A 10165-nucleotide genomic window follows, 5' to 3' on the forward strand; every position below is an offset into this window, starting at 1 on the left:
TTTGTCATGGTTTACCATTTGTTTTAAAAAATGCCGGTGCTTCATTTCAGAGGATAGACAAGCTTTTGCATGGTCTTACATTTGCTAGTGTTTATCTTGATGATATTGCAGTTTTCAGTTCTGATTTTGAATCTCACATGTCACACATTGAAAGTGTGTTGTCTAGAATCCAGCAAGCAGGATTGACAGTCAAAGCGACTAAATGTCAGTGGATGCAGGGAAAAGTCATGTACTTGGGTCATTTAATTGGACAAGGAGAAATCCAGCCTTTGCAAGCCATAAATGATTGGCCTATTCCTACAACTAAAAAGCAAGTTCAATCCTTTTTGGGCCTATTTGGCTATTAAAGAAAATTCATTCCTGATTTCAGTTATTTGGCAACGCCTTTGACGGAGCTAACTAAGAAAAGACAGCCTGTCAAGGAAAAATGGACACCTGAGTGTCAAGGTGCTTTTGAAGCCTTAAAGGCAAAGTTTAGTGCTGCACCTATACTAAAATCACCTGACTTTGACATACCATTCATTCTACAAACAGATGCTTTAGATTTGAGTCTTGGAGCTGTACTGTTACAGAAAGGGGAAGATGGGATTCCTAATCCAATCTCATATTTCTCCAGAAAACTCTTAGAAAGAGAAAGAAATTACTCAGTTCCAGAAAAAGAGGCCTTATCTATTATCTGGTCTCTTAATCTTCTTAGGCCTTATCTGTGGGGATGTAAATTCACTCTGCAGACAGATCATAGAGCTTTGGTTTGGTTGCAGAAGATGAAATCTCACAATCAGAAATTGCTGAGATGGCATTTGGCATTACAAGATTTTGATTTTGAAGTTCAGCACATTCTTGGAAAGTTGAATGTTGTGGCAGATGGTCTTTCCAGAATGTATTGTGAAGATCAAGATGTGACAGACCGTTGAAACACTGTTAATGTTACACTGTTTCACTACTGATATGTTCCTGAGCACATGTAGAGTGCGTACTGTATTGCGTATTACTAACATGACTGTTTTTCTATTTTTCAGATAGTAGAAGTGGTTAACCTAAAGAATGTATTTACATGTCGCTGTTAGAATGTTTTTCTACCTCAATGCTTTGCTAGATTAAATGCTATTTTGAATGTGTTAAAGTTAATCATTAGTATTTGCACTATGTAACCAGCTAATTACAGCTTATTATTGTAATTAGTAGCCAAAAATGGAAACTAGATTTCCTGTTTCAGATTTTTGGAACTCCCAGAGGTGGCATGTCATGGTTTAGGTTATTAAGACTAAAATGTGATTTACTAATGGGATTTGAAGTCATGGAATTTTGTAGAAGGAATCCATATTGGTCTGTGTTAGCATAACTGGATGCTTCGAGAAGCTGTTTCTCCTAGAGCTAACTGGAATTTTCCATGAAGCTGCCTTGGCCAGAGACAATAAGGAGCCAAGACACATCATCAGGACAAAGGACAACAACACTTTGTAGTTCAGAGAAAGCATACAGAAAAGGGGACTATGCCTAGCTTACTTTCTAAGCTAGTTTTAGAGTTTTTTATTTTATTTTTGTAGCTGGAATTTGCTAAGATTCTAACTGCTGTTATTCATGGAAATCTACTGGAATCCTATGCTTTTGCAACAAACTGAATATCTCTAAATTCTTTATTTTTCTAATAAAACAATAATTCTTAAAATCCTAAATTTGGTCTCTTGAACAGCAAATCTGAAATACTAAGTGACAGGCCACAGAGATGCTACTTGAGTCCATTACTACCGTGAGTTTTGTTTGTCTTGACAGACTTTAAAACTCATGATTTCTAGCTTTGGTTGTTCTCAATTAATTGCTCATTAGAACAGACTTGGGAAAAGGGTAAGTGGTACTGCCTGGCTGGGTTGCCTGGACTCTGCTCAAATGTTTTAGGAGTACACTTACACCTGGAACCTCTCTGTTCAAGCATCAGGTGTTCTTTTAGAAGCCCCTGGGTGCTCACAAACTTTATTCAGAGTGGTAAGCTTAGGTTACATCTGTCATGATGTACAGTAGGTTATTGAAGCTAGAATGTAATTTCTAAATGGGATTTGCAGTCATGGAATGATGTAGAAGGAATCCATTTTCGGTCTGTGTCATTTTTACTAGAAGCATCGAGATGCTGTTTTTCTTCACAGTTAGCTTGGCCAAGGCCAAAGAAAGAGCCAAAACGTAGGGAAAATGGAAACAGCACCTGCAGTCCCATGCGAAAGGAAGGCGGAGAGAGAGAGAGACGAGCAGTCCTTTGTCCTGATTGGTGAGCAGAGTGAAGAGAGAAGAAGGGGGGTTTCTTATGGGAGTTTCCAGTATTTTGCTAGGATATAGTTCTTAGTAGGAGAATGGAAAGGAGGGCTCTGCCTTACCTATTCCTTATCTAGTGAGTATTTTTCTTAGATAGTGATTTTATTATTTTATTTTTGTAGCTGGAGTTTGCTAAGTTTCTAATTGCCTTAGTTATGGAAATGATTTTGAATGCTATGCTTTGCAATAAACTGAATTCAACTAAATCTTTATTTTTCTAATAAAACAATTATACTTAAGAACTTTTGTTTGGTGTCTTGAACAGACAACCTGTTACCATACTTAATTTGATTTTCTAACAGGCCACAAACTATGGTGCTTTGAGTCCAGTATTTTCTTGAGTTCTCGGAGTTCTGAATGACTCTAAGACTCATGATTATATTTTGGTTTCTCAATGATTTTAAATTGGGAATAGACTTGGTGTATGAGTGCCAGTGGGACACCCTGGGTGAGACAAGGACTCATCTCAATCCAAATAGGGGTACATTGGACTTATAACCTCTCTATTCCGGCTTTCAGATTCTCTTAGGAGGACTGTTGAAGCTTACAACATCCAAGAACCCGCATTGGGGCGAAACCACATAAATGCATGGAATGTGGAAAGAGCTTTGGTCAGAGCTCCTGATAAGTTAAGAAGGCATAAGGAGCTCATTCAATTTTGTGCTGGTTTCCACTGGAAAGAATAAACAGCAAAATGCTGAAGTAATGCAAAACAGAGAAAAAAGAGAATAAATGGAGTACATTTTGAAGTGCCTCTTGTGATGTCATCTTCACCCTTAAGTTGCGTGTTCCCGTGTCCTTGTCGGGCACACCTGCTGAACACTTTGGACATGATCTCTATGCTGAGTGTTCATGGCTGTAAAATTCAGGTTCTGTTTTCTTTGGCTTATTTTATATAACTTTACAGCATGAATGTGGGATATTTGCTTCTGTAGCCGGGATTCAAAAAAAAAAGTTCCAGTATTGCTGCACAATGTTGTGCCTGTGTTGCCAGCAGGAGAAAAAGTTGCCAAGCTTCCCATAGGAGAGGGCAGCTTGAATATTGACAGCAGGACTGGGAGCAGTGAAGATGGTCTGCAAAGGACACCCTCTCTTCTGTTCACTGCCACCCACACTTGCTGAAAGACAGCCCTGACCTTTGCCTTGGGTTTGAGAGAGTAGCGGTGGACTGTCGGACTGTCAGCTTCTGGGATTTCCCCTTGTGGGATGTCACTCTGTGAACGGTAGTGGTGCTGGAGGACTCCTGCTCCACCTCTTGGCCACTGGAGTGTACAGAACATATGAGTGTTTGCTCACGAGTCCACTCTCAGCCTGACCACCCTTAAGCAAAGGGGCAGCAACGAATGCTCTGCCTGACCTGCTTTTATACCATCTTCAGCCCCTACAATCCCAGGCGCCTGCCCGTGGCTACAGCAGCCTCAAACTTCCCCAGTGAATCAGCTTCAGGGGTTTGGCTGACCTACATGCAGTTTGTTTCTCTGGCTTTCCTATGTGAGTACGTTGAAGAATTAAATTTACTGAATTTCTCAGTGACCTGATCTGTACGAACATTTTGACATAAAATTCCTGTACGTAACCTCCACCTCCTAGCTTCTTTATAATCACATGTACCCTTAAAATTCATATTTACCAATATGTGATCTGCTACTTTTATTAACCCTTCGTCTGTCTTACAAACTCTAAATCTCAATCACTAGATGCAAATATATATAATCTATCCTAAAATAACATAAATGCTGATGAATAAAAAGTAATCTTATTTACATCTCCTTTCACTTCTCTCCAAAAATCCTCCATGTCAGTTCTATGTATCAGTTTATTTCATATGATAATATTATACCTTGTTTCATTCTTGGTAGGGTTTAATTTATCTTCCTCTTCATCCATTAACATTTATCTTTATTTATCTAGACTTTAAACCATTCCATTTTAGCATCCTATCTCCATTTGGTCCCATACTCTGACGACATACCCCAGCAAAGCAACACCCAATTTTCCTTTAAAAAAACCCTAATCCATAAACCCTCACCGCAACATTTAATAATATTTCCCCTCTCTTTTTGGCAAGATCCTACCTGGCCACGGTCAAGTGCAAAGTCCTGCACCTTGGAAAAAGAAACCATTTGCACACTTACAAGATGGGGGATACTTGGCTCAGAAAAACTACGAGCGAGAGGGATGTTGGAATTGTTGTAGATCTCAAGCTAAATATGAGCCAACAGTGGCTTTTTCTTAATCCAGGTTCTCCAGCTCTTCCTTCCCTTTCTCTTTTCATGGGTTCACCATTTTCAATATATTTATGGATTTGCAATGCCTTTAAATAAAGTACTGTACAGTGGAAGAAATTTGCAAGTAAACCATGGAACTTTTCCAGTAAAACCTCAATTCTAATCAAACCCTCTCCTTGTATTTCTGAGTAAGCTGGCTGGATAGCTCTGTGGTTTAAATATCTGGTTGCAGAACCAGAGGTTCCTTGCTGTGTCTCGCACGGATAAGGTCAGCTTGTGTGGCCTTTGGAAAACTGCAAGGTCCCAGAACCAGGAAATGGGGAACGACTTTTGAGTATTCTCTACCTAGAAACCCCCGAAAAAAGGGTTGCCATCAGTCAGAATTGACTTGATGGCCCATGTTTAATAGTATTTTGGATAGTGGTTAATATTAATCAACTATATTTTCCCGTCACTGGCCCTTTGGGAAGTATCAATTCAGGCAAGGGGAGTCCAATGTTGTTTGCACAATACGGCAAATTTTTCAAATGTTGCCAGACAAGCTTTCAGGAGACATATGCCTTTCAAAGGAGTCAAAGACAGAGCAAATTTTTGGTTTGACCTCCAGTTAGATTCTGCTCTCTGCTATATTCTCAAGACATCTCCTTTTTTCTCTATCAGGTAACACACGATGGCCAGAATTATACTTCTTCTGGCCCCGAAAACAGTCAAGGGTGAAGCTGGGAAGAAAAGCTTGGAAAAACCCATGAGCTAAAGGAGAAATGGCTTAAACGCCTGAAGTGTGGAGAAAGATTCAGACCAGTGCCACTAGTTCAGTTTAAAGAACTCACCCTGGGGAGAAATGATACAAAAACAGTCCCGATTTGTCACAGATTTTACCTTCATCCAAACAGCTGCGGTTGGACTCATATTTTTCACCCCGTCCTTCAACACCGACTACAACACCTGTTACATACAGCACTGATGTTACCTGTCTGTCATGGGTTTGGAGGGAATGTTCCATCCTATGGGGAGTGGAAGGCGGGACATCAGGGGGAGGAGCTGTACTGTATATATATGTGGAGCTTGTGTGGAGAAGTTGAGAAGCTTGGAAGAAGAAGCTGGAGTGGGAGTCTGTGTGTCAGACAGGGTACAACTGTGTGTCAGTCAGTACCTACCTGATAGGTTCAGGTCTCTTTATAGGTAGCCAGAACTGATAGGTTCAGGGTCTGTGCTTTATTTTACAGTGTTCTGTGTGAACCAAACTGTTGTGTGTATGATTGAGACTAAGCCACGTTACTGTATCTTATTTACTTGATCTTTTTATTTACCCTGTTTGTCATTTAAATAAACCTTGTTCTTTTATTTGTTAAAAATCCATTCCTGGTCTGTGTGACTCCTTATAGGGAATGGTTGGTGGCAGCTTAGTGAAAGTGTGGCATCCCCCAGTAGGTCTGGTGTTTGTCACATTGATTGGTGTCCAGAGTGTGGGATACGACTGGTACAGTTGTCCAGTGGTCCAGCAAAGCCGTGGCAAGTGTGCCCAGAGCAAGGGGGTTCTAGTCAGGGACAATCTGAGAGCGCGTAGGTAATCTTCTATTCTTACCTCACGGGGAGGTACGCTAGTGGAAGAACGTGTAACCTCAGACTGGGGACTAGATTAGGGAGCTCTGAGGCAACCTGTTTTGGCAGGAAAAGGCTGAGGCAAAGCTGTGTGAAGTAACAGTGATCTAGCCTGTCTGCTGAGAGGCCTAGCAGAGGGGGTGCATTCTGCGTGGCAACAGTTGCAAGTTAGTGCTGAAGGAACAGCAGCAATCTATAGAAGGCTGTTCTGAGGCAAAAGGAAAAAAGTCGTCGCTTTATTTTGAGGCTTGACTTTTGAAAGCAGCCTGTTCTGGGGGGGATTATGCCCTTGACTCGAAGCCAAATGGCAGAAATGGGTGAAGTGAAAGACCCACAGGTAGACCGAGGATCTGAGGAAGAATTTGGCTCAGTGCAGGATGAGAGCACGGGAGAACAGAACCCAGAACTCAGAAAAATGGTCCTAACCCAACAGCATGAACTGAGGGTGAGGGAAATGGAGGAAAGGGAAAGAGAGAGGCAAAGACAATTTGAATTGGAGAGAGAGAGAATGGCGTTTGAGCTGAGGAAGCTGGAGATAATGAGTAGAAATAATAATAATAATAATAATAATAATGAGGGGAACCCAGGGAAAGGGGGAAGGCAGTCTGTCTAAAACTGACCTGAAGAAATTCCCTGTGTACCACAAGGGAGATTGCCCTGAGGTGTTCTTTTCCCTAGTGGAAAGAGCGTTTGTGGACTTCTCAGTAAGGGAAACTGAGACGATGACCATTATGCGATCTTTAATCAGTGGCAGCCTGGCAGAAGTCTATGCAGAGATGCCAGAGGAACTGCTCAAAGACTTCGCTGAGTTTAAAAAACTGGTGTTTGCCAGACATGGGATAAATTCGGAACAGCTGAAGCAAAGATTCAGGTCACTCACAAAGAAACCAGAGCAGACTTTTACCCAAGTGGGGGCCCAACTGGTGAGGTTGCTAGAGAAATGGCTGTCTCAGGAGGGGACAGAGACCTTCCAGCAGCTCAAAGACCTGATAGCGCTGGAACAATTTTATTCAGTCCTGCATGGGGAACTAAAGTTCCAGGTGAGGGAGAGGAAACCGAAATCGGTGACAGAAGCGGCAGAGATCGCAGATTTTATTTACCAAATAAGGAAGCCCTTAGGTGCTGAGGGGAAATCTGTAGGTAAACCCAAAGAAACCTACAGCAAGTACTCTCAAGGACCAGGGAAAAACCAGCAAGGGGGAGGGGCCCATGTTGAAGGGAAGCCCTCAGACATGAAACCACCAAGACCTCAGATTTTGGAGGGAAAACCAAAACCAGATGAGAAAGACTCCAAGTACAGCAGAAAATGTTATTTCTGTCAAGGAAAGGGCCATCTAATCTCAGAGTGTGAGAAATTAAAGCAGCTAAAAGGAAATGTGCCTCATGATTTGAGTGGAACCAAGCCAAAAGCTGTGTTCTGTGTCCAGACAGAGCAAAGCTCCTTGCAACTGAGGGAGCCTGTTGCCATGGCTACTCAATCTGGAACAGTTACATCTGCTGATCAGGCTGAGGAAAATGGTCCTCTTGTGGAGGTCAAGCGCTGCTTACTAGTGAGAACAGATTCGCAGTTGTTTGAAACCGCAGGGGTGGACGTAGGAATACTTGACCATCAGTATAGGGGGCTAAGGGATACTTGTTCCCAGGTGACCCTGTGCCATCCAGATATTATTCCTAGGGAGTATATAATCCCAAATGAGAGACTAAAGGTGACAGGGATTGAGGGACAGGTGATCTCACTGCCAGTAGCTGAGGTACCTGTGACCTTTCAAGGCTGGAGGGGAGTTTGGCGGCTAGCGATTTCATCGACTCTGCCAGCAGCCGTGCTCATGGGAAATGACCTGGCTGAACATGTGAAACGGGTGCTAGTGATTACACGCTCACAAGCTACCATGGGGACAGTTCAGGGGGGTACTGAAGAGCCCGAGACGGAAGCAGGTGGGGGGAGTTCAGAAGCTGTGGTGGAAACCTTAACCACAGACAGCAGATTTGGCCAAGAGCAAAAGGCAGACGCCACTCTCCAAAAGTGTTTTGAACAGGTGACAGACACCCAGCTAACACCTGAAACCCCAGTGAGATTTCGTGAGGAAAAGGGAATTTTATATAGAGAGACCCTGATGAATATCTCAAAAGGGGGAGATGGGATCAGAAGTCAGCTAGTGGTACCTGAAAAGTATCGCCCCATGATCGTACAAAGGGGGCACTCTGACATGTTTGCTGCGCACTTAGGGGTGAACAAAACACAGCAGAGAATCACACAGAATTTTTACTGGCCTGAAATAGGGAAGCAGATCAAGGAGTTCTGTAAACAATGTGATGTGTGTCAGAGGCAGGGGAATAACCGTGACAGGACCAAAGCAAAGTTGTGCCCTTTGCCTGTGATTGACACTCCGTTCAAATGTATAGGAGTGGATATTGTGGGACCTTTGCCCAAGGCCACAAAGAGGGGGAACAGGTTCATTCTCACCATTGTGGACCATGCCACAAGGTACCCTGAAGCCATACCCTTAACTAACATTGAAACTAACACAGTGGCAGATGCCTTGGTGGGGTATATGTCCAGGATGGGATTTGCCTCAGAAATAATCACAGATTTGGGCACATCGTTTACATCGAAGCTCATGAAACTGTTATGGCAAATCTGTGGAATTAAACACAAGGAAACCACTGCCTATCACCCTGAAAGTAATGGGTTAACGGAGAAGTTCAATGGGACTTTAATGCGCATGATTAGGGCTTACTTGGCAGAGAATCCAAACAATTGGGACCAGAAGCTGCAATCCCTTTTGTTTGCTTATCGATCAGTGCCACAAGCCAGTACCGGTTAGTCCGTTTGAACTTTTGTTTGGGAGAAGGGTGAAAGGGCCACTTGATTTAATCAAACAAAATTGGGAACAGATCACCCAGGATGACCCACAAGACGTTGTGACATATATAGACACCTTAATAAATGACCTAAAGAGAAACCTGGAGCTAGCAGCAGAGAACCTGCAAGCTCAAAAGGTCAGACAGAAAACCTGGTATGACCAGAAAGCCAGGGGGAGGCACTTTAACCCAGGGGAGGAAGTGCTTTGGCCTAAACCCTGCAAAGAGAGCAAGTGTCAGCTGGGTAGCCCAGAAATAAAATACTTGGGTCACATAGTAGGGGGAGGAGTGATCAAACCCCTAGAGGCCAAGATAGAAGCAGTTCGTGATTGGCCCAGACCCAACACCAAGAAAAAAGTCAAATCATTTCTTGGGTTGGTGGGCTACTACAGAAAGTTCATCCCAAGGTTTAGCGAGATAGCGACTCCGCTGACCGATCTGACGCGGAAGAAGACTGATGACCGCATCCCGTGGACCAGCGACTGTGAGGAGGCGTTCCAGAGGTTGAAGGAGGTGCTCATCAATTATCCAGTGCTGCGTGCTCCAGACTTCGACCGGGAGTTCGTCATATACACCGATGCGTCTAACAGCGGGGTAGGAGCAGTTCTTTGCCAGGAGGATGAAAATGGTGACCAGCATCCAGTGTCCTACCTGAGTAGGAAACTCCAGAAAGGTGAGAGACATTTGGCAACCGTAGAAAAGGAGTGCCTGGCCATAGTCTACGCGATCCAGAAGGCCAAACCTTACATCTGGGGAAGACATTTTATTCTGTGCACTGACCACTCACCACTGCAGTGGTTAAAGACAATGAAAACCCACAATAGTAAACTTATGAGGTGGGCTTTAAACCTGCAAGACTATGTCTTTGAAGTGAAGGTGGTCAGAGGGTCAGTTAACTGTGTTGCTGACGCCTTGTCAAGAAGACCCGAAGAATGAAGACGGCGAAAGAAACCATGGACTATGTGTATTTTGGTGACCAAAAGTTGAATGTACTTGTATATTAAACATGCTTGGTTTGTATCAATAAAGGTGACTTAATGTATTGTAAATGTTATTGTTTAAATGCCTAATTGATATGTTTAACTTAGAGTGTAAGTACAAGTAAGTATGGGATTGTATGTTATTGTATAACTGTTTTTGTGTGTTTTGGATCCAGGTTGTTTTTTGGA

Source organism: Pogona vitticeps, chromosome W (genome assembly GCF_051106095.1).
Source record: "Pogona vitticeps strain Pit_001003342236 chromosome W, PviZW2.1, whole genome shotgun sequence".
NCBI classification, from domain to species: Eukaryota; Metazoa; Chordata; class Lepidosauria; order Squamata; family Agamidae; genus Pogona; species Pogona vitticeps.